Source organism: Scyliorhinus torazame, chromosome 2 (assembly GCF_047496885.1).
Source record: "Scyliorhinus torazame isolate Kashiwa2021f chromosome 2, sScyTor2.1, whole genome shotgun sequence".
Lineage (NCBI taxonomy): Eukaryota > Metazoa > Chordata > Chondrichthyes > Carcharhiniformes > Scyliorhinidae > Scyliorhinus > Scyliorhinus torazame.
In genome coordinates this window covers 144859401-144883486 of record NC_092708.1, presented here as the reverse complement: position 1 = coordinate 144883486, position 24086 = coordinate 144859401, and the positions used below count along the sequence as shown (strand labels likewise).

The 24086-nt window shown below is 45.7% G+C and overlaps 1 long non-coding RNA gene across 1 annotated transcript; it reads left to right on the top strand.

Annotated features, from left to right (window-relative positions):
• Nucleotides 1-528: 528 nt before the first annotated feature.
• On the top strand, nt 529-22443 carry LOC140407806 (uncharacterized). Its single transcript, XR_011939814.1, has 4 exons — nt 529-725; nt 17347-17395; nt 17816-17977; nt 22188-22443. It is a non-coding gene; the product is annotated as an uncharacterized lncRNA (long non-coding RNA).
• Nucleotides 22444-24086: the final 1643 nt, after the last annotated feature.

Here is a 24086-nt window from a genome sequence, read left to right as displayed (position 1 = left end):
CGCAGGAACAGAGCCGGTGCCTGTTCAGCCGTTCTCTGATATTGTCAGCCATAAAATAAATTAAGTTTTAATCTATCCAGATAAAGTTATGCCAGTGAATGTTAAGGAGTATGCAATAGTTAATGTGAGGTGATATGTACGGTTGGCTGTCCTGCTGTTTTAAGGTCAGTTTAATTGCTCAGTGATGCAAAGGTAGAAACCCATAACATCTAAAACCCATCTTTTCTCGGTCCGGATGCTGACTGAATATTATGATACAACTAAAAGAAATCTCACAATAACCAGTATTAGTAATTAGAGGAAATTCCAAACTGAATGTGCTCGTCAATCTTAAGCAAATGTTTTGGTTTTTTTTGTAGCTACCCAGTGTGGTAGTTTGGCCCCTTTAAGGGGAGGGGGGGGCAAGCTCCACAGATCACGTGACCACTTTGGTGCCAATTGCGCAGGAGCGTCCAAGCCCCAGCCAAAAGGGAATATGCACGGGGCGCTGGGAGCAGGACCCAGGCAGTGTGGACCAGGGAGTCCAAGTGTTAAGAACTGTTGTATAGTGTTCTGTGCCTGTTACTTAACTGCTGTTATCTTTCAACAATAAGCCTATTTGTTAACTGCTGGAAGCCTCCAGTGTATGTCTTGAGCACAGCTGACAGTTGTCGTGAATTAAGGGGACAGGAGGAAACATTTGAAAAAGTAGAGAAGCTCCAGCGAGAGTCGGAATCATTTAACCGGTGAGTGGAAATGCCTATCACTGGTACGTTAGACCAATTTGACCAAGGGGCTGAGGCTTGAAGTCAACACATCGAATGGCTCCGCTATTTTTTACCTTAAACGAGGTCACAGGCGAGGACAAGCAGAAGGTGATACATCTGACAGTTTGCAGGCCCCAAACATCGAATTTGATTAGAAGCATCGCGTCTCCAGAGGTGCCCGACTCAAAGACCTTTGACCTGATAGTGAAATTGGTTAAAGAACATTTCCACCAAGGCCCTCGATTATATTCCAACATTCTAAGTTTAACTCTGCAATGAGAATCAGACACGGTCCTCAGTACTGGCCCAGAACCCTCGGATTGGAAAATGTCGGGGTGTCAATGCAATCATAGAACCATAGAATCTCTACAGTGCAGAAGGAGGCCATTTGGTCCATCAAATCTACACTGACACTTGGAAAAAGTACCCTACCTAGGTCCAATCCCCGAACATTTCCCCGTAACCCAGTAACCCCACTAAGGGGAAATTTAGCATGGCCAATCCACCTAACCTGCACATCTTTGCACTGTGAGTGGAAACCAGAGCACACTGAGGAAACCCAGGCAGACATGGGGAGAATGTGCAAACTCCACACAGTCACCTGACGCCGGTATTGAAATTGGGTCCCTGACGCTGTGAGGCAGTAGTGCTAACCACTGACCCACCGTGCTGCCCTAAATTAAAATCACGGGACATGGAAATATTGAGAATGCTAATAATATCTGGCAGCAGTAAAGTCGCCATCATGCCAGATGACCATGGGCTCCTTTCCCCTTTGAGAGGGAGAGCTGCCTGGTTTAACTGAGGATCAACACACCTCAGACGAGGAGCAAGGCTGAGAAGGCAGACCTTCATGAATAACCTCAGCCGGTACAGGCCCACACTGCTGGCCTTGTTCTGCATCACAAACCAGCTGTCTAGCTGTGGTAGTCACCACTGATGTATTATACCTTGCTCCCACCCGGGGATGAAGAGGATTTCGACATGCTCCCGGAGTCACCGAAGACCAAGCTGACGCCTGAGTCGCCACCAGCACTGCGGCGCTCTCAGCGACAGATCAAGGCACCGGACCGCCTAAATTTGTAATATTCTCTGCGATTTTTAAAAGCACCTTGTCTGTATATAGTTCTCCAACCCCCCCCCCCCCCCCCCCCCCCTGCTGGACTCATTTTTAACAGGGGGTGAATGTGGTAGTCATCGCTGATGTATTATACTGTGTATATATGGGTTTTACGGTAAGACCCCTGTACTACAGGTACAGGGGTAGATCCCTGCCTGCTGGCTCCGCCCAGTAGGCAGAGTATAAATATTTGTGTTCTCCGAACAGCAGCCATTTCATCAGCTGCTGTAGGAGGCCACACATCTCTGTGTAATAAAGCCTCGATTACATTCTACTCTCGTCTCGTCGTAATTGATAGGGCATCACTAGCCTACTGGGCAAAACTGGTTCTCATTATTATCCGAGGTGGACTGCTATAATTATGGGGCGAACCATTCCAAGGGATCTGTCATGTTCAGGAGTTTGTCTGCTACCGATGCAACCGAAGGGGGCACATTCAAGCATGTTGCCGCGTGAGGAAAATCACGCGGATGCAAACAAAACAACAGCAGCATCAATCCACAGCACCACTGAACAGAGTGGAGCAGAGCTTTGGAGAAGAGAAAGGTTTCAGTTGAATGCAGTCCAAGTGAATAAGACAACCCCACTGAAATTTTCTTAAGGATAAATGGTAGACCCCTTAAAATGGAAGTCAACATCGGGGCTTCAGTGACTGTAGTGGGGTAGCAGTCTCTCCAATATCTTGTAAAATGTCTTTAAACTTTATGAGTACTACAGCCAACCTTTCAAAATACATTTGAAAAATTTTGAAGATCCTCAGAACAGCCTAACCCCAGTGACCAAAAGAGGGCAGGAGGCCAATCTGCCTCTGGTTGTCATGGAAGGACAGAGACCCAGTCTGTGGGAGGAGGTAGGTTACAGAAGATTAGGCTCAACTGGCTGGAAATCTTCAAAATATACAATGACATCCTTTGATATTTCCTAAGGAAGTTTGAAGATGTCTTCCACAAGGAATTTGACCGGATTAAGGGTGTCAAAATGAAGATATATGTCAATCCCGATTCAATGCCCAAGTTCCATGGAGCCAGACCAGTGCCATACGGATTACATCAGGAGATTGAAAGAGAGCTAAAGAGATTAGAAGAGTTGGGTATAATCAAGCCGATTCCGTTTCCAGAGTTGGTGGTGCTGATAGCCCCTGTCCTTAAACCAGATAAGGATATGTGGGGAGAATAAGCTGACCTTAAATCAAACTGCCCAGTTAATCGGTATTCGATTTCCCCTGATCGGCTGGACGGGACCCTCACCTATTCAAAACTGGACCTCATGCATGCCTAGCTCGATGAGGGGTCTGAGAGGTTTGCTACAATCAATTCCAACAAAGGCCTCTTCCAGTGTACCAGACTAGCCACTTTGCCAAGATGCCCCTGGACCAGGGGGTAATTGATGGCATGCATGTTCCCTTGATCGCACTATGGCATCAGCGAATGCCCTTCATTAACAGGAAAGGGTTCCACTCCCTGAATGTTCAACTCGTGTGCGACCACCACCTCCGGACCATGCACATGTGTGCACACTTCCCAGGGAGTGTGCATGACATCTACATCCTGGAACACTTGGGATCCCCAGCACCTTCGAGAACCATCCAGGATGATGAGTTGAGTCTTGGGGGATAAGGGGTACCCGCTGAGGTCCTGGCTGATGATGCCAGTATGGAGACCAGAGACTGGGGCGGAAACCCGATATAACAAGCTCCATATTACCAGTGGTGCTGTCATTAAGCAGTGTATCGAACTGCTCAATCTGCGGTTCTGATGCCTGGACCGTTCTGGTGATGCACTGCCGTACACCCTCCAAAGGGTCTCCCACTTAGTGGTGGTCTGCTTTGTCATCCACAGCCTGGCACGGCAGTGGGGCAACATGCTGGAGGAAGAGGATGAGGAGGAAGTACATGCGGCCTCGTCTGAGGAGGAGGAGGTGGACCAGGAGGCGATGGAGGACAAGCCTGCAAGTACCTGCAGGAGGTGCCGGAAGATGGGGGACAGCTAGCGGCGAAGGTCCAGCATGCCCGGAGGAACAGGGAGGCCCTCATCCTCACCTGATTCTCATAGGACAAGGCTGCATCTGTCAGCTTACCCCCACCCCCGCCCCCTCACCCCCATTCCCCTCCTTCCACCCTCCCAGGGTTTGTGCAAAATCAGGTTCAGTGAGATGGACCTGTGTCAGGGGGTCAGTATACAAGGCAGGAGAGTGATGATAACTCACTGTGAGGAAAGCTCTGGTGCCCCTCAGTTCATGCCAAAGTCTGACTCCTCTCTTTCTGCGAACAGCGCTCACGCCCATCCACTGAACAGGATCTGCATTTGGGGCATTTGATCTTGGACCATTGTGCCTGGGGTCAGGGTGGGGGGAGCAGAGGGCAACAGGGTGTGGGGTACAGTCAGGCCCACTGTGAAGATTAACGTGACAGAGGTTTCACATATATCAGGTGTTATAATAGTGAACATTGGCTATTTCCATTTCCCCTAGCTACGCATAGTGACTTCCCCACCCCCACCCCCCAGTGCCCACTTAGTGCTCCTCAATTTTCTTGATCTTACGTGCTCTACTGTTATGTCTAGTTGTGTCCCCTGGATGCACATCAGAGGTGGAGGCAGCTTGCTGTTTTCCACAACCTGTGACGTTTGATGCCCGAGGCAGACATCTTCTGGAGGGCCTGGAGCCGGAAGGCTGACTTACCGGTGTCACTGGCTTTCCCGTGCCATCCTGTTCTGCATGCTGCCATTGAGATATGCCAGTGCCAGGAGGGGGGAATTCGGAAGAACTGGAGACCGTCGTCGTCTCCTTGGTGACGAACCCCAGGTTGGCCTCCAGCGCTTCCTCCTCCCTAACAGTGCCCATAGGGCACTGGGGCACTCCATGGGATGGAGGGCCAGCTGGAGTGAGCTCCAGAGGCCTCTGGGTCATTGGGATCTGCCAGTCCTGACACCTCCCCGTTATCTGCACCATGGTGTCAACGCCCTCAGCGACGCTCCTCAGTGACTGGGCCACGCTCTGTAGTGCCTCAGCAATGACATGTCCCTCAGCAACTGGGACATAATGTTGAAACCCTCAGCCATGGTCGTCACAGACTGAGCCATGCCTTGGGCACCATCACTCAAGATACTGATATTCCACTGCAGTCATCACACTAGCAGGGTTGGTCTCGGTGCCACGCATTGACATCTCCTGTGCCTGTAACCTTTAGGACTCCTCCTGTCGGCTATGCACTGACTGGAATGTCGCTGACATCTGCTCCTGAATCTGTTCTGCATCAGCATTGAAATAACCTTGTCCAGATCTGCATGCTGACTCCCTTGGATGTTCCTGCCTCTACCTGATGTTCACCAGATTGTGTCCCAGAAGCCTGTTCACTAATGCCACCTGGATAGTTGACTCCTCGGAGCTCTCCTCCAAGGTGGTCTCTTGGAGGGCAGGGGGGACAATTCCAGATGGCCCAGCCTCATCAGATGGAGATCCTGTGGGGGAATGGAAATGTGGTCAGCGGGGGGGGGGGGGGGGGAAGGGGGGGGGAAGGACCCTTTTTTCTGACATGAAAAACTTACTTGAGACAGATCATCTGGGTGAATAAGCAGTGGATCCTCACTGCTGCTGCGCAGGCTAACCTTGTCAATGACTGCTCTCTGCTCGGACACCCCTGAGATTTCCAGGGCCCGTTCCACACAGGGGGTAAGGACTCAGATCTCTGGTGCTCCTGATTCTGCTTCTGTCAAGGCCAATGAGGCCAATTTGCCTGTCATTGAGGCAGTGCCTCCTAAGGTGACACCGACTGTGGACAATTCGATTGCCCAGAAGGGTGCTGAGCCTGTGGTGGGGCTACGGAGGTCCTGGGGGTCTCCGGACTGATTGACATTTTGATCGACTCTCTTTCCTCTGTTGTCTCTTCAAAAGTTTCTAACCTCTCCATATATGTTTTTGGGGTAGTTGTAATATGGGACTTAATGGGGGGAGGGATGTGGTACAGTGGCCCCTTTAAGGGAGTGGTCTCCGTGGACCACGTGACCATCTCAGAGCCAATAACCCAGGAGCGCGCGATTTCCGGTCAATAGTGAGTTTGCGTGGGGCCTTGGGACCAGGATCCCGGGCAGTGTGGACTAAGGAGCTGAAGTGATCAGACCTTTTCATAGAATCATAGAATCTACAGCATGGAGACAAGCTCTTCAGCCCAAACTTGTCCATGTTAACCCAAAAGCCCATCTAAGCTAACCCCATTTGCCTGTAGAAACATAGAATCTAAATCTAGAATATTTTGTATAGTGCTCTGTGCCTGTTATCTAACTGCCTTCCCCTTTCATCAATAAACCCCTTTGTTAAGTTCCTGGCAGCCTCTAGTGTATGTCTCGAGTCACACCAATTAGGATTTAGGAAATTACCTTTTGAGGTAATTATTGGTAAATTACGGTCCAATATCTCGCTTTTTAAGTACTGATCTTACACATTGGCTGGGAATTTCTGGTCACCCCCACCACCGGCTAGTTTTCCAGTGGCATCTTCCAGTCCCTCCAATGTCCATAGGCTTTACATGGTTCGAACTCCCATCCGTTGGGGAACCCAACACGGGGGAGCTCAATTCAGTGGATCTGCTTTAGCAATGGAGGGATGCTTTTCTAATTGGAGGGCTGTGACCAGTGGTGTTCCACAGGGATCAGTGTTGGGACCTTTGCTGTTTGTAGTATATATAAATGATTTGGAGGAAAATGTAACTGGTCTGATTAGTAAGTTTGCAGACGACACAAAGGTTGGTGGAATTGCGGATAGCGATGAGGACTGTCAGAGGATACAGCAGGATTTAGATTGTCTGGAGACTTGGGCGGAGAGATGGCAGATGGAGTTTAATCCGGACAAATGTGAGGTAATGCATTTTGGAAGGGCTAATGCAGGTAGGGAATATACAGTGAATGGTAGAACCCTCAAGAGTATTGAAAGTCAAAGAGATCTAGGAGTACAGGTCCACAGGTCATTGAAAGGGGCAACACAGGTGGAGAAGGTAGTCAAGAAGGCATACGGCATGCTTGCCTTCATTGGTCGGGGCATTGAGTATAAGAATTGGCAAGTCATGTTGCAGCTGTATAGAACCTTAGTTAGGCCACACTTGGAGTATAGTGTTCAATTCTGGTCGCCACACTACCAGAAGGATGTGGAGGCTTTCGAGAGGGTGCAGAAGAGATTTACCAGAATGTTGCCTGGTATGGAGGGCATAAGCTATGAGGAGCGATTGAATAAACTCGGTTTGTTCTCACTGGAACGAAGGAGGTTGAGGGGCGACCTGATAGAGGTATACAAAATTATGAGGGGCATAGACAGAGTGGATAGTCAGAGGCTTTTCCCCAGGGTAGAGGGGTCAATTACTAGGGGGCATAGGTTTAAGGTGAGAGGGGCAAGGTTTAGAGTAGATGTACGAGGCAAGTTTTTTACGCAGAGGGTAGTGGGTGCCTGGAACTCACTACCGGAGGAGGTAGTGGAAGCAGGGACGATAGGGACATTTAAGGGGCATCTTGACAAATATATGAATAGGATGGGAATAGAAGGATACGGACCCAGGAAGTGTAGAAGATTGTAGTTTAGTCGGGCAGTATGGTCGGCACGGGCTTGGAGGGCCGAAGGGCCTGTTCCTGTGCTGTACATTTCTTTGTTCTTTGTTGCTGGTGGGAAGGGCCAGAAACTCCTGTCCTCATTGATTTGAAATGTAATTTATGGAAATTAAGAATTCATCTCTCTAATTTAGAGATTGACTGCTAATTTTACAGCAATATGTTTGGGAGAGCAGTAAATAAGCATGCCTCACGTTAGACTTTAAGGGATCTATTCATTTAGCACACTGGGCTAAACAGCTGGCTTTTAAAGCAGACCAAGGCAGGCCAGCAGCACGGTTCAATTCCCGTACCAGCCTCCCCGGACAGGCGCCGGAATGTGGCGACTAGTTGCTTTTCACAGTAACTTCATTTGAAGCCTACTTGTGACAATAAGTGATTTTCATTTAATTTAAATTCATTTAATTCTTCCAATGAAACTGGACAACAGGCTATAAGTGTGTAGACTGCAGGACCAGAATATCCACATCCTCCGCAGGAAGGGCAGAGCCCTGGGCATCTGGAAGCATGAGGAAAAGGACTAGTGGCAAGAAAGACATGGAAGCCATACTACCAACATAAGATTGATTGTCAAAGTTGGAACTATCTATAGACCCATGGCTGCAGGAGATTGCTACTGTCCAGATAGTTGGTTACAGAGGTCTGTGGCAACATTGCGGAAGATTTCCCACCTCGTAGCATCAGACACCATGCCCAAAGAGTAGCCATTGAAGTACTGTGGCCTTGAACTTCTTTGCTGCTGGGACATTTAAAAATCTACTGGAGAACGTTGGGTTGATCTTGCAAACAGTTGCATACTATTGCATCCCCTGGCTCATTAGTGCCTATTTGCCAGAACTGGCCAACATATTCAGATGCAGATAGATGGGGGCTGACAGAGGTAAGTGGGTTCAGTCTCCATCACTGGAATCCCCCAGGTGCAGAGAATCATTGACTGCACCCATGTAATCTTTAAGGCACCAAGTGACTGGGCAGTGTGATTCATTAACAGGAATGATTTTCAGTCCTTCAACAATGAGCTGTTCTGCGCCTCAGCAAGAGATTCCTACACTTGCTTTTTTGGCAGCTGCCATGAATCCTTCATCTTGCACAAATCCAAACAACCGCAACTCTTCTCTCCAATCTCACACTAAGTTGTTGGATTTTAGTTTGTTACTCTCACCCCTTTATGAGAACCTGAGACAGAGAAACAGAAGCATTACAATTAAAACCATCTCTTCACCAGGACCACTGTCGAGCAGGCCATCAGACTTCTGAAGATGTAGTTCCGGTGCCTGGGTCATTCAGGTTACACCCTGCAGCACACTCCTGCAAGGATCCTGCACATTGAGATGGTGAAATGAAAATGAAAATCGCTTATTGTCACAAGTAGGCTTCAATGAAGTTACTATGAAAAGCCCCTAGTCGCCACATTCCGGCACCTGTTCGGGGAGGCTGTTACGGGTTGCTGGACTCTCTACAACATGTCCTCTCAGAAAGGAGTGGACCTTGAAAATGATGTGATCCTTGAACTACACCACTCAATAGCGGAAGAGGAGAAGCAATGGTTGAAGGAAGAGGAGGAAGAAGAGTACAGAGGTGTTCCAACTGCACAAGGAAGTGAACGGGCCAGGCTCAGGAGTCGAGGATCTTGTTAGGATGCTGTCAATGTCAAGGAATATCTGATCCAGGCAGATTTTTGGCTCAGCTTCTCGAATTAGGAGGGATGACATGGTCTGGAACTCACTTTGGAAATGTTCTCACAGGAAACTCATTGGATATGCAACCTGGAATAGATTCATTCTTAACATCAATGAAGGACATAGAACTAAACAGGGGTTTCACTGTACATGTCCAGTGACCTTCGCTCCCCTTCACCACTTTCATTTGTTTGGAAAACAAAGGTAGTTTTAAGAGATTAAAACAAGGTATATTAGAACATTAGAAATGAGGTACAGTTTTAAGTGGGTTTAATGTAACATTTCTATAAGGGTAAAAGGTAAGGTAAAGGCTATAGTTAGATTTTTGCTGGACAAAGGTGTTTGCATGTCTGAGGGTGGTTAAGTACCAATTGTGGTCCTATTGTACTTTGAGAGGGTTACGGCATAAAGAATAAATAAAAGGCGCAAGCATGTGAGTATTGCTTAGCAACTGGCGCCTTGTGGGGTAGTGAAGCTTTTAAGCTTTAGTTCAGCTAATTTGATTGCAGTTGCAGATAGGTAGTGAGAGAGAAGGAAGCTCTCCGAGCTCTGCTTGAAGCATTTAGCATTTGGTTCAGAAGGCAAGAGAGAGCATCTCTTTCAGCTTTGCTAGAGTTAAGAAAACGAGTGCAGGGCAGCACAGTGGTGCAGTGGTTAGCATTGCTGCCTCACGGCGCCGAGGTCCCAGGTTCGATCCCGGCTCTGGGTTACTGTCTGTGTTGAGATTTCACATTCTCCCCGTGTGTGCGTGGGTTCTGCCCCCACAACCCAAACATGTGCAGGGTTGGTGAATTGGCCATGCTAAATTGCCCCTTAATTGGAAAAAATGAATTGGGTATTCTAAATTTATAAAATGAAAAATAAAGAAAATAAGTGCAGGGATCTGAAGAGAATCTTTGTGTAATTGTTAAGCTAAGGAGTGGTGTATCATAATCCAATTTTTTCATGTTCAATGATTTTTTTTTGTTGGAACAAATTATTGGTCATGTGACTCTGTTCCTCTACATTGTATTAAAAAAAGTAAAAGTTACCATCATTTGAGCCAGGATTCTATTCTGGGAGCTTCCCATCCAGTTATGACATCAACTGGAATCGTAACACATTGAACATCGGAAGCTCTTATGTCCGGTGTTATGTTCAATATTTTCAATGTGAAAAATGAGAGTAAAAATGCTCCATTGCAGGTGTAATAAATCTCAGTGATTCATCAGCTTTTGGGCACTTCCGTGCAGTACTTCCCTTGCGACTTTGGAGAAGGTGGAGGCAGCCTGTTCATCTGCTCACAGCTGAGCTCTGCATGGTGATTGTCCTCATTGTATAAGTGCCAGTTGGAGCCCTCTAGAGATTGCTGCACAAACATTAATGCAGGAGCAGCCTCTGTCACCGGGCCCTATTGTACAGTCAGAAAGGCCAAGGAGGTAATTCATAATGATGGTGCATTGTGAGGGGTGGCATCGGTCATCCTGCTTGGTAACTGTCTCAGCCCTAGGGTATAACGGTGATGGCTACCCATTGGACCTCAACTGGCAACCCCTCCAAACCTCTTTGATTGGTCAAAGCTACATGGTGTAGCATGCATTCTGTGAATATCAGTGCGACTCCAACTATGAGATCTGCTACCATGGAATGTCACACTCGTTTGGATTGTGCCATCTTCACACATCCACTGTAGCTCATCTGCAACTGTTTGTGGTGCTTAACATCCAACTACCCTGATGTTCATCGCTCTTTCTGTTGCCCTCCACTTTGCCCTCTGGGAGAGATCAGCTTTGACCACATGGTCATAATATGTTTCATTTTGTTACTTTTATGAGTTATTTTTGCTCTTGCAATTCCAAGCAACCTTCATTTGTCTTATAGTATGATATGATTATTTTTAGCATGCGCCTCAGCATCCACATTTCCAATGCATCCATTTTTTTCTACAGATCTTTCTTTATTGTCCGAATTTCAGAAAAGTTGATAGTATGTGACATATTTACAAGCTTGAGTTTTTTGTTGTTAACACATCCTTTATCTTCACAAAATTACTTGTGGCTATCTCTACCCTTCCCCTGACGTTGGCATGGCACCTGCCATCTTCTGTTATCATTTGTCCAAAGCCACACTTACTTATTTGATCTCGTGTGACACCATCCACTTCAATCTTCACTCTAGTTTCTTCTAATGTATTCCTTCTGACCGCCATTGTTGTTGTCTTTTTGGTGTTTATACTCAATCCATATTCTAAGCTTCGATGTTTTACTTGATCCCTGATATATCCTAGTACATCATCTATTTCTGTAAGTAGTGCTGTGTCATCAGCGTACCGCAATTTTGTTATGTTCTTGCCTCCAATTTTTACCTCTGACTATTTGTCCTGAGGTTGAATAATTTTGACGATGGTACACAACCTTGTCATACTCCTCTCATCTCATGAAACATAGCTGATCGTCCATCTTTGAGCCTGCTACCCGTTATTGGGTCCCAATGTAGAGTCTACATAAATCTCACATCTTTAATGTCACTTTCAACACCTTCTATATTAGCGCATGGTGCTAAATACAATCAAACACTTCTTCAAAATCTATGAAGCATATATAAATATCCTTCTTTACTTCTAGGTATTTATCAAAGATTGTTCTTAGATCCCTTGGGCGGGATTCTCTCAGCCCGGGGCAGGACCGGAGAATCCCCACAACCCGCATGAATTGCTCCACGCCACCCCGACGCCGGCACGCAATTCTCTGCAGAGTGGCGAATTGGCGCCATTGGTGCCAGTGTGGTTGGTGCGGTGCTGGTCGGGGGCCGCTCTACGCGGCCGGCCCGCCGATTCTCGGCCTGGGTTGGGCCGAGCGGCCGTCGTAAAAACGGCGAGTCCCGCCGGTGCCATCCACACCTGCTCTCAGCTGGCGGGACCTCTGCGTGGAAGGTTCGGGAGGTGGCCTGTGGGGGGGGGGGGGGGGGGGGGGGGAAGGGGGATCCGACCCGGGGGGGGGGGGGCGCCTCCAATGTGGCCTGGCCCACGATTGGGGCCCACCAATCGACGGGCCGGCCTCTCTGGCTGGGGGCCTTGTTTCTTCCGCGCCGGCACCTGTAGTCCTGCGCCATGTTGCGTCGGGGCCGGCGCGTTGAAGGAAACCACTGCGCATGTGTGCATTGGCGCCGGTGCCACTGCATATGCACGGAACCAGCGGTGCCCAGTTCACGCCGGGATCAGCAGCTGGAGCGGTGTGAACCGCTCCAGTGCTGTGCTGGCCCCTTTTATGGGCCAGAATTAGTCATCGGGTCGTCCCGTTCATGCGTCGTAAAATGCGACGGCGTGAACACTCTCTTTTATTCCGACTCTAGGTCTAAATCCAAGCTATGCTTCACCAATTTCTGTTTTGTCTGTATAATTCTTTTTTTAAATTATGATTTTCAAGATCAATTTAATGAGATGACTCATTAAGCTTACAGTTCTAAAGTTATTGCACTCCATTGCTTTAAGTTTCACAAGTAACTTAATGAATATTGAATGTCAAGTCACTTGGAATGCACGCTTTGAGATATATTTGATCACAAATTTCTGTTTATCACTTCTACTTCCATTTCTCCCATTTCTGTTGATACTTTCATCTATGCCTGGGGTTTCTCTTGTACTCAAGAATTTCAAAGTATTCTTTACCTCTGATATCATATTGTTTAGACAATCATTTGCCTCTATATCTTGAGGGATCCCATGATTTGGATCATTGTGCCATTTATTATGTCCATCATTTTCCTGCTGCATCCCTTTCAAACAATATTTTGCCATTGTTGTCTTTTTATCTGTTGTTACCTATCTGTCAAAGATTTCACCTTCCAGCACAATACTTTCATTTTGTGATTTCTTTCCAGTTCCAATACTTCATCATACAATGCATTATACCATTCCTCTTTAGCCTCAAGTGTATATTCCAGCACAAGATCATTGTGAGCAGGAAATTGAGGCCTTCTGTAGTGACACCCTGAAGTACTATGATCAAGTCAAATCAACTGATGTGGTAAATGTAATAGATGACTCAAAAGTCGATAAAGGAACATCAGGAATGCACATTGGTCATTATGATCTTGGATTGAGAAATGAAAGAGGAGAAAGTCTGATACAATCCTTCTGACGCCCACAACTTAATTTACAATTCGACATTTCCTGAGTGATCTTCAGTCGTTCCTTTAAGAACTGCTGGTTAGCCTGCTTAATGCCAATTAAGTACCAGTGGGCAAGTCCAATTTGCTGGTGCCAATTTATTTGTGGCCAGCACCCAGGGCACCCATTGCATGGCCCAAAACATAAATGACAGAGGTCTGGACATTTCCTGGAATAGGACATGGTGTACTTTGCTGCTATTACAATCACACCACCAGCTGGCATGATATTGCACCGAATATTGATGTCAAGTTGGGCAATTATAGAATGTGAACTTGGAGACTGTGCTCAGGATAACTCAGTTGGATGAAACATTGAAAGGCACTGAATCATAGGGGTTTCAAACACATTAGAGCTCTAATTTTTTTTAATGCATTACCATCTACAATACACAATTTACTGAATGCCTATATAATTCTTGATAATATTCCACAAAATGTGCAATCTGTCAACTTTATAATAATAATCTTTATTCTCACATAATCCTTATTCTCACATGTAGACTTACATTAACACTGCAATGAGGTTTCTGTGAAAATCCCCTAGTCTCCACATTCCGGTACCTGTTCGGGTACACAGAGCGAGAATACAGAATGTCCAATTCACCGAACAAGCACATCTTTCGGTACTTGTGGGAGGAAACCGGAGCACCCGGAGGAAACCCACACAGACACGGGGAGAATGTGCAGACTCCACACAGACAGTGACCCAAGCCGGGAATCAAACCTGGGACCTGGTGCTGTGAAACCACAGTTCCACCCATTGTGCTACCGTGCTGCCCTATTTTGTGAGAACGGAGATATTCCTTTCAAATCCAATATTTAAAGGGTTCTAAAACCCTAGCTTATATATGAATACCGAATACAAGTGTCTTCTTGTGTTATACTGGAAGATCATAAAAGGAATCAAGTCATGTGGCATGAAGCTGCGAAGGTCCAGTAACCAGTTATATCCATTATCTTGGAGAGTTGGTGCTTGCTCAACATAATGAACAGTACAAATGGGAATGCAAACCTCTCGCTTGTTTGTGTACTTAATGGTCTCTGGCACATTACAATAACATTTCCGTTCAGAAAATATGATAGGGAGGTCTCACTTTTGAAACAGTCTGAGAATTCTTTATTTAAAATATCAATGTGGACCTTGCGTTCTTCTCACTGACTTAGACAATCAATGTTGACTGGTGATTTTTTTCTGAAATGGGCTCTTAAAATCGCCAATGTGGCAGATAGTAAAAATGCACTAATTATGAGCCAGAAATGTGCCACCAGACATACTGGTGACGGCGAGAATAAGACAGCCAGGGGTTGGCACAGGCCATTATTTGCACAATAGCAGGGAGAGTCAAGGTGTGAACATATCATCAGAAGGAAAGTACTTCTAATAGTGCATACGTCCCTCACGACTGTGATACGTCAGACAAATTATATAATCAGGGCTCCAGAATTCAATCTAAATCCACAATGCTTGGACTTGAGAATGCTAGTGTCTGACCTAAGACATGTTGGTTCTGTTATCCATGAAGCAGCCAGCAGACCTTAGGCACTTTTTACCCATAAATGTATCCCAGTGGGCCTTGACAATGCCTGACAGACATTAATCCAACAGACTATAATATTGTTTTGCTTCAGAAAGATTCTGTTAACATATATTTGTAAAGTTTCCTCGGCTTGTATTGGTTTTAGAAAATACATCAATTCGAGGTGCCAGTGGAGTCAAATATCTTTCTTGTCCTCCTTTACAAATAATCTTTAAATTGCAAAATCAAAACATTGCAAGCACTGGAAATCTGAAAGCGAAACCGAAAATGTGGGGAAACCTTCTTTAAAAAGACACGAGGAGTCCACACCGAGTAAAAATAGGAAATGTAGTTTTAATTTACACACAATATGTACACTGCTCAGTAGATCCCTACCACGTTCCTGTTCTGGTAGGTGCCTTACTGGCCAACCTTATAGACAGAGGTCAATTGAGTTACCTTGCCCCAAGCGGGGGAATTCGTACTCCACAAGAACAACAGAGAAGATATTCATTCCCATCCCGTAGGCCCCGTTTGGGCTATTGCACCTTCAGCATTGTTGAAGAGGAGTGATGACAACATTTCAGATATTGCCTTCATTAGGATTCTTCCTGGACTTTCCAGTCTTCGAGGGACGGTGCGGCATTATGCAGGAGAAATTGGTTTCCATTCTGCTTATATTATTGGGTGAAATTAACTTGGGGGGGAGATCAATTTTTAGGGGTAACATCTTGCGTTTGACCTCTTCCAAAAGGCGCCAATTGCCGAATTAATAGTCAACAAGCTCCAAGTATCCAGCTTAGGTGTTCACGCAAACTAAATAAAAGGAAATGTTGTCAATAGAAAATGTTCCTACATCCTGAGTTTGATCCTTGGGCATCTTCATTCTCCCGCAAGTAAATGCTGGTAGTCTCACTCAAGCAATTCCCCCCAAACCCCAGCACCTACAAGGCTTGTGTCTGCTATGTATGCCAGTACTCAGTAATTTGAAGCCTTCAGTGAATTTGTTAAGCACAATCCTAACCACTTAATGGATAAGATTGTGACTGGCAAAGCCAATCATTTCCATATCACTATCATTCACAGATTCTTACCAGTCATAAATCAGAGAAACCAGAACCTTACAAAACCCTAATTGGGCTGTGTATTAGAGATGATCAGTCATTAGTTCTTGATCAGTTGTTCTCAAAGAGAAGGGATGGTCATAAATAGTCCAGGACTGCTAATGGCCTGAATTCATTGAGGGTTTTTCAGAATGATTGTTGATATGGCAGGAGAGCCACAGAAGCTCACATGGTAGAGGAGAGACACACAGTGGTGACATGACTCAGATAAAGACATTTTACAAGTTTAGTGAGAAGGTAGCTGGCAGTGGCTCGAAGTATGTTGAAGAAGACTGACAATTGTTCAGTATTTTCTGTTAAGTTGAGGTAACTAAGATGATAAAAGGTATGGACAAAGTAGACGTTGAGTGGATGCATCCTCTTGTGGGGCAGTCTAGAACGAGAGTTCACAGTTTTAGAAGAAGGGATAGCAGATTTAAAACAAAGATGAGAAGAAATTATTTCTCTCAAAGGATCCTGAATCTGTGGAATTCACTACCCCAGAGTGCAGTGGATGCTGGGATATTGAGTACATTTAAGGAGCAGATAGACAAGTTTTTAATTCATAATTGGTTGAAGGGTTATGGAGAACGGGAGGAAAGTGGAGTTGAGGCCAAGAGATCAGCCATGATTGTATTGAATGGCGCAGTGGGCTCGAGCATCTGAATTGCACACTACTGCTATATCAAAAATTCCAGAAACCATTCATTCTTGGACAACACATCTGTTTGTAAACCAATGGCTGGTCTGACGAACTAGTGTTGTACACGTTGAATATTTCCATGCTAAGGAAGTCATTGTTTCAGTGAAAAATAGTTAAATAAGCAAATTTCAGGAATTAGCAGTTAATAAACCCTGGCCGGAATTCTCTGTTTGGGAGACTGTTCTCCCGCCGGAGGTGAATTGGAACTGATTTGTGCTTCCACTCAGGAAGCAATTCAGAATCCCTCACCATGCAAGTTTATGCATGGCGAGGAATGCGAGGGATTCCCAATGGAATCCGTTATCGGACCGTCATTTTGGGTCGGCGGCCTGATAGCGAGATCCCGTGGCCAGCCAGCCCCCCCCACCTGCGTCGCAAAACAGCCTCCCACCGCCCTCTGCCCTCCCGTATCGTGATTCAGCCCCCCACCCATGGATTTACTGGATCCCCCCACAGGTACGGGGGTGACCCGAATCACTCGCACCCCAAGACCCCCGGATAGGGACCCCCCCCCAGACATCCCCTAGGTAGGGTAACCCCCCCACAGAGATGCACCGAATAAGGAGACCCACTGTTGTACACATTGCGGTCACAACACAGAGTTACCCATCCATGAAGGCAGATGAATGAAGCAAGACTGTGTTTGTGGAATCACAGTCAATCACAGAAATGAATGAATGGTTTGTAGCTATGGGATCTGAGGTGTTTAAACACAGGTCAATACTTTTCTCTTTCCAGGAATGGACATGTGTGCTTCCTCTCTCTGAACCAGCAGGCGTACACCCAGGTAAGTGTAACAACAGTAGATTTTTTCACTGCCCCTGTCTGGACTGCTCTCTAGCTTCCAGACAGGAGTCTCATTTCTGGGGGGTCTGTGGGAGGGGTTCTTTTAGTTGGGGTGTCTCTTTAGTTAGAGGGTCTCTGGGGGTGGTCCCTTTAGTAAGAGGGTCTCTAAGCGGTCCCTTTCATTAGGGAGTCTCTGTGGGGGAGCTGAGGATCCTGATTCCATTCAAGGGGCGAGCAATGAAGCTCGCAGCAGAGGAGAAATAGCACGCCTGTGTGGAGAGCAAGCTGGGCCTGAGAGAGGAAAGTGAGGAGCCTCTGCACTTACATTTGTCTGCCCTAACTCACATGAGGTCTGTCTTCCCAGACCTGTGCTTTCCCAGACCTTTGCCCATACACTAATACCATGTCTCTTCCCTTGCAGGCAAATCACCGGAACAATTTGTCCCCTCCACCACCAGAGTTCCTGTGCCAAGCCAGGGGCAGAGCTCTGAAGAATTATCGACGAAGGACACTAAAGCTGTGTCACAGCTGTGAACTGCACCCTCCACCAGCGCAGAGACTCACACTTCGAAGGGAAGTCAATGTATGTGGTGTATTTGGATTTGCAGAAAGCTTTTGACAAAGTCCCACATAAAAGATTAGTCTGTAAAATTAAAGCGCATGGGATTGGGGGTAGTGTACTGAGATGGATAGAAAACTGGTTGGCAGACAGGAAACAAAGGGTAGGAATTAACGAGTCTTTTTCAAATTGGCAGGCAGTGACTAGTGGGGTACCGCAGGAATTGGTGCTAGGACCCCGGCTACTCACAATGTATATTAATGATTTAGATGAGGGAACAAAATGTCGCATCTCCAAATTTGCAGATGACACCAAGTTGGGTTGGAGGGTGATCTGTGAGGAGGATGCAGAGATCCTTCAGTTTGATTTGGTTAAGTTGAGTGAGTGGGCAAATGAATGGCAGACGCAGTATAATTTGGATAAATGCGAGGTTATCCACTTTGGTAGCAAAAACAAGAAAACAAACTATTATCTGAATGGCCATAAATTAGGAGTGTGCAATGAGACCCGGGTGTCCTCGTACACCAGTCACTGAAGGTAAGCATGCAGGTGCAGGAGGCGGTAAAAATGGCAAATGGTATGCTGGCCTTCATTGCGAGAGGATTTGAGTACAGGAGCAAGGATGTTTTGCTGCAATTGTACAAGGCCTTGGTGAGGCCACACCTGGAATATTGTGTTCAGCTTTGGTCTCCTTCTCTAAGGAAGGATGTTTTAGTTATAGAGGGAGTGTAGCGAAGGTTTACAAGACTGATTCCTGGGATGGCAGTATTGAAATACGAGGAAAGATTGAATCGGTTAGGATTTCACTCGCTGGAGTTCAGAAGAATGAGGGGGATCTCATAGAAACCTATAAAATTCCAACAGGGCTGGACAGGGTAGATGCAGGAAGAATGTTCCTGATGGTGGATGTGTCCCGAACCAGGGTCACAGTCTGAGGATACGGGGTAGACCATTTAGGACAGAGATGAGGAGAACTTTCTTCACTCAGAGAGTGGTGAAGGAAATAAAGGATATGGGGGAAAGAGGGATTAGACTATTGAGTTGGATGATCATATTGAATGACGGAGCAGGCTTGAAGGGCCGAATGACCTCCTCCTGCTCTATTTGTTCTATATTTCTATGTTTCTGTGAACTTTAGTAATTACCGATAAGTAAATTAATAGTCATAATGCAGTTTGATCCTTGAGAAACTAGGATAATCGATTACACGAGAACCATGGAAATTTATGCTTTTTTGGACCAATGGTCATGGGGTTGACTTTTACTCAAGATCTATTTTTACACAAAAATATACTGTGCTTTGCTGTATTGATTGTTTCATGACAAGGGCATAGTTGGCAGCTATATATTAAAGGGCTCAACCAGTTCAGTCAGTGGTGATCCTATCCAGCCACAGAATTCAAATGTCGGGCGAGATTCTCCGACCCCCCCGCCGGGTCAGAGAATCGCCGGGGGCTGGCGTGAATCCCGCCCCCACCCGTTGCCGAATTCTCCAGCACTGGAGATTCGGCGGGGGCGGGAATCGCGCCGCGCCGCTTGGCGCCCCCCCCCCCCCCCCGCGATTCTCCAGCCCGGACGAAGTCCCGCTGCTAGGATGCCTGTCCCGCCGGCGTGGATTAAACCACCTCTCTTACCGGCGGGACAAGGCGGCGCGGGCGGGCTCCGGGGTCCTGGGGGGGGAGCGCGGGGCGATCTGGCCCCGGGGGGGGGGTGCCCCCACGGTGGCCTGGCCCGCAATCGGGGCCCACGGATCCGCGGGCGGGCCTGTGCCGTGGGGGCACTCTTTTCCTTCCGCCTTTGCCACGGTCTCCACCATGGCGGAGGCGGAAGAGACTCCCTCCACAGCGCATGCGCGGGGATACCGTGAGCGGCCGCAAACGCTCCCGTGCATGCGCCGCCTGGCAATGTCATTTCCGCGCCAGCTGGAGGAGCCTTTTCCGCCTGCTGGTGGGGGGAAATCAGTCCGGCGCCGGCCTAGCCCCTCAAGGTTAGGGCTTGGCCCCCCAAGATGCGGAGGATTTAGCACCTTTGGGGCGGCACAATGCCCGACTGATTTGCGCCGTTTTTGGCGCCGGTCGGCGGACATCGCGCTGATACCGGAGAATTTCGCCCGTTTTCTCTTTTAAGCCACAAAATAAATTTAAATCGTATTGTTTTTGCTCAAAGCTTCTGTAACCAAAACTGAAAAAAAGATGGGGCTGTAAGGTAGAATATTAAAGTGTATAGCTGTGGTTAGAATTAGAATTGAAAATTAATAGTGAATACAATGAACATCGTCTTGCGAATGTGCTTCATGCAAAGCAACTGAAGTAAATGCACACTTTTGTATTATATAATATCTACCGCTTTGTCCTCTTGAGATAATGCTGTTTGGAACAGCTGGTTATTAGATTCTGTTGCTACAAACGATTGCCTGGCCTCAATGAAACTTTCTGTTGGAAAATAAAAGTTGTAATTTTATCAAATGGTGGATTCTTCTATGTAACTGTGTGTGAGAAGCAGACCCCTCAATGTACTAAAAACAGGTGGTGAACAGCTTTAGAAACACTTAAGAAGTGAAAATTACTTAGCAGCATCTTATCCCACTGCAGCAATACCCTCACTATTTAACTTCACATTTCACAGTGAGAAGCAAAGTTAGAAGCGTGGGAAAAGGTCAATCAATGCTGAATCATAAAATTATTCCCCTTTAATGCACAATTAGCATATATTTCAGACACAAAGAGCAAATAAACATCTTTGTGTTTTGATCAGAGAATAATGAACAGATTTTCCTTCCTATCATTAAAAATGTTTCAGAAACATGGGGCAGAATTATTTTGCGGCCTGTCCCAGCTGGGCGGGGATGGAAAATGTGGCAAGCATTCAAAAGTCTATTGACTTTGGCAGGACTGGAAAATCCTGCCAGTGGGAGAGACTGTAAAATTCTTCCCATAGGGGCTAGATGCTGGGAAATTTCCCGCATCCCAGCGCAAAAGTCAAAGGTGAGGCCACCTCCACTTGACTGGTTTGTCCCATTGTCAATTAATAGTTGTCTAAACCATTCATCGGCTTGAGGTTGGCCTTCTGCATCCATTTGGATAGCAAATCATGCCTCCGAGTGTTGCTGGCCAATCTAATGGCTGATCTTAGCATTGCCAATGTGGGCGGTGACCAATACTGAAACTGAAGCCAGTCCCAAAGGAGACATGCTACAATGGAGTCCGGCTTTTAAACAAATTGTCAGGGTGCAAATATTTGCACCTCAGCCACAATTTGGAGTTTGACTGATGTTAGTCCAGCAGAGGCGCAGTCTCTTATGTTCGCTGGTAAGGATCCAATGTAAATCTTTGGGAACATAAGGATTTACAGAATCAGAATCGGGATATGGGAGGGAAAGCAGGAGCTGCGCTGAATTGGAGGGTTCATGAGGGAGACAGAAAGTGGGAGAGGTGGTAGGAGGAAAGCGATGAGGTGGAAGAGGAATCAAGCAGCCGGTTTCAGGGGAGAAGTGATGAGTAGGGAGCATCTGCAAGTCGGAAGAGGTGGACTGCAAGTGGTGGGAAACGGCAAGCAGGAATTAAATTATAGAATCTCCACAGTGCAGGAGGAAGCCATTTGGTCCATCAATTCTGCACCAACGCTTCAAAAGAACACCTGACCTTGACCCACTCCTCCATGTATCACTGTAACTCCACCTAACCTACACATCTTGTTGGAAAACGAAAGGACAATTTAGCATGGCCAATCCACTTAACCTGCACATCTTTGGACTGTGAGACGAAACTAAGGCTCCTGGAGGAAACCCATGCAAACACAGGGAGAACGTGCAAACTCCATACACACAGTCACCCAAGGCTGCAATCGAGCCGGGGTCCCTGGCGCTGTAAGGCAGCAGTGCTAACCACCATGCCACTGCCACCTTTTTACTATTAAAATTATTAGGAATTGCTGAGTTATTAAGATTTGATAATTTTAAACATAAAGAGTAAAAATGCATCAATGTGAAGAACATAGTTTGTTTCCTAAGACAAGAAAATGGATAATTTTGTTTTCTGCTGCAAAGGAATGGATACATGTACGATTTTGAAAAGGCTACTGGAATTTTTACAGTGTTAATTTTCTTCATATTTGATTTAGTATCAAAGTAACACCTTAAACAATGCATATTGTTGATTTTTGCTTGTGTTAATATTCTTTCTACCATATCCTTGGTCACTCTCAGAGTAAATAATAAAATATATTTTACCTACAGGTTATTTGTTTCTACTGGTGACATAGATCTGCATGTTACATTGAGATGGTGCAAAGAACAAAATGTATTCCAGAAAAGGATGGAAAGAAAAGAGGGACCATTTCCTTGGACTGGTTCCGGAGAATTGAATGCCTACTTGAAGGACAGTGTAAAGTATTTCCTTGAAGTGTGTTTCTGGTCGTGCTAAAAGGAAAAGGGCAATGTTCTGTTTTGTGATTCAAAACTTAAGTTGTCTATGAATATAATGTTTAGACTCGTGTACTATTAGCCTTCTGTTGCAGTAAAAGTCTTCATAAAGTGAAAACTTGTCACGTTATCCTTTCAATTAATAACCGGAAGTTTGAATTTCTTTCTAAAAGTTAATGGTGTCTACAGAGATTGTAACACAAATGATTTCTAGCTCTTTGAAGAACCAAAGCAGTTTGTACCTTAGCACTAAAATCTACTAAGGCTGTATAGCAAAAAAAATAACTAATCTATGCAATTTTATGTGTTCTGGTTATCATGGCAAATCTACAGAGATTGCCAAAGGCAGGTGATGGGGTAGGAAGCATACAGTTCTGCATCCTGTGGATATATGAAAAGCACAATTCCTGCCCCAAACTCACTGAGGAACAATGTGCGAGCTATCTCATACTAACCAATAGAAGCTGCCACTGGCCTAACTCAGAACAAGATGAAGGAAGGGATGGTGCCAAAAAATGGACACTGCCAATCCGTAGTTATCAAGTTGACTTAAATTCTATTCCATGGGTCACTTTAACAATTGGCAACATCACCCAGATTCCTGTCAAGATGTGATGGAAACACCATTCTGCAAGAGGAATATGAAAATCACGGCATGCATCTCTTTTCAGTGAACCAAAACAGTCCCTCCTTGCATCTCATCAAGGTCCTTATGGCCACCACATGACTGCCTTCAAATGGTACATCTTCTTGGAGCAGGAAAATTGCTCTTCCCATGCATTTCCCAATCAGAGATGGGCCAAAAACAATTCTCTTGATGTCCATCGTGAAGGACTAACACACTTTGGAACCAAGTTTTCATTAAAAGTAGCTCCACTATACTGTAAACAATTTGGTTTGTAATGGGCAAAACTTGACAGAAATACTTGTTTGGAATAAAAACTATCGAGAGCTAAAGTTTAATGACTTTTCCTGTCACACAGCATCATTTCACTGAAGTTTCAGTATCAGACACTTTGGTAACATTCAGAACAGGAGACTAATTGGTAGGCTTCCTTTATTCTCATCATTACAGTGGCAGATTTTTCTTCCTGTATGACAATCATTCCATGTAATGATGTTTTTTTTACAATGAAGAATAACAATCTACTTTTAATGTTTCCTGTTTTGAGTCTTGAAAAAAATGACATAAAGGATGAAGACACATTTGAACCTATCTTTTATATCCTAAATGACCTCACATTCTGTATCACTGTTAAGCATCTGAAACTGGATCAAGTGTGCTGTTCAACAATGACTAACGCAGGCAGGAGAAGAAATTGCAGTTTTGGATCATCTAACTGCAAGAAAAGTTTGAGCCAATTAAATAGTACTATAGTTAAACATTTAACGATATTTGGACTTTAGTGAGGTGTTTGACAATGTCCCTCATAACAGACTGGTACAAAAAGTAAAGTCGCATGGGTTTTGGGGGGTGCTAGCGAGATGGATAAAGAACTGGCTTGGCAACAGGAGACAGAGTAACAGTGGAAGGGAGTTTTTCAGAATGGAGATCTGTACCTAGTGGTTTTCCACAGAGATCAGTGCTGGGAGAATAGTTGTTTGTAATATATTTAAATGATTTGGAGGAAAATGTAGATTGTCTAATTAGCAAGTTTTCAGATGACACTAAGATAGGTGGAGTTGCAGATAGTGAAGGGGACTGTCAGAGAA